This window comes from Sphaeroforma arctica (genome assembly GCF_001186125.1).
Source record: "Sphaeroforma arctica JP610 unplaced genomic scaffold supercont1.1214, whole genome shotgun sequence".
NCBI lineage: Eukaryota > Ichthyosporea > Ichthyophonida > Sphaeroforma > Sphaeroforma arctica.
In genome coordinates this window covers 1-1426 of record NW_014039344.1, presented here as the reverse complement: position 1 = coordinate 1426, position 1426 = coordinate 1, and positions in this window count along the sequence as shown.

Below are 1426 nucleotides of genomic sequence, written 5' to 3'. Positions count from 1 at the left end.
AGCAGTGATCCACGCCCGTGCTGCGCAACGATATATGCACTAATGGGGTGAGCGAGCGCAAGTGTATTGTAGACTCTTCCACTGACAATACATATCCATAAATGACTATAAATATATTTCCATTGACAATATATACCCATAATAGATCTATTTTCATAGACAATATATACCCATAAATGTCTATAGATATGTACACATAAAGGTCTATAGATATATACACATAAATATCTATAGATATATACACATAAATGTCTATAGATATATATACAAGAATGTCTAGATATATACACATAAATGTGTGGATATACATATACACCAAACCATATCCAGAGCACACACACCACTTAGTACTAACCAATAGCTCAGCAGAAACTGTAACGAAAACTGGTCCACGCCCGTGCCGCACAGCGACAGATTCTCCAATTTCGGGTGAGTGATCGCAAGTGTGTTGAAGAAATCCTCTCCCGCCAATCGACTCAAGCCAGAGAGTGACAGCTGCGTGAGATTGGGCATGCGGCTCAGCAGGCCGGCGCAATTTCGCTGTAGATTGGTATGAATATAGTGTAGGTATATCAGTGAGGTCAATGAAGTGTGGGTATATCAGTAACGTTCGTGTCAATAAAGGAGGATGTTGGGTCGGAGATTGGGGCCGATATTGTAACTATGGAAAGGCCTCCGGGTCACCAACGGGTGCGATATAAATTTCTTGAAGTAAGGACGAAGGGCGTTCACTCTGTGAGCAGGTGTAGTGTACTACATGATCTCGTTCAAAAAAATACATATAACCAGGTTTGCTGACACCACACCAGGAACACTCAATTGCTCTGTGTGACGGCCTTGAAGACTGGTACTCAAACTGCGAATACTATTAACACACGTGATAGCGGTAATGCGAAGTAGTGTGTGCGAAAGATTGTGCACGCTAACGCTACAAGTTGGTATGCAGAAGGAAACACATCGATTCCATAAGGGTTGGATAGAGATGTGTCTCGGTGGATACGGCTCATGTGAGAGCATCAGTTTGGTTGCCCATACCGATCAAATGAGGTATGCACACACACTAAACATAAACACTTCGCATGTGCACGCTAACGTCAATGGCACGAGCATTCTATCAGCAGGCAAACTGAGCTGGAGAGTCTCATTGGCCCAGAAAACAGACCAAAACAACGTACCGAAATATTAGTTCGGCTTATATCCAGAGATTGTAGTTCATGGGCGTATGCCGATTTGGACACCACTTCCAAGGCTGTGTTGTTCACCCCCAGAACATTCGCAAGCGACAGAGATCTCAAGGTCTTCAAGTCGCTCAGTGATGCAAGTGTCTGTACGTTTAACTGTGGGATACAAGGGCAGCAACTAGCTCAACAATTGGTTCACTTCTATGTGCATACGTGAACGCGAGAACAGACGCACTGCAGACTAA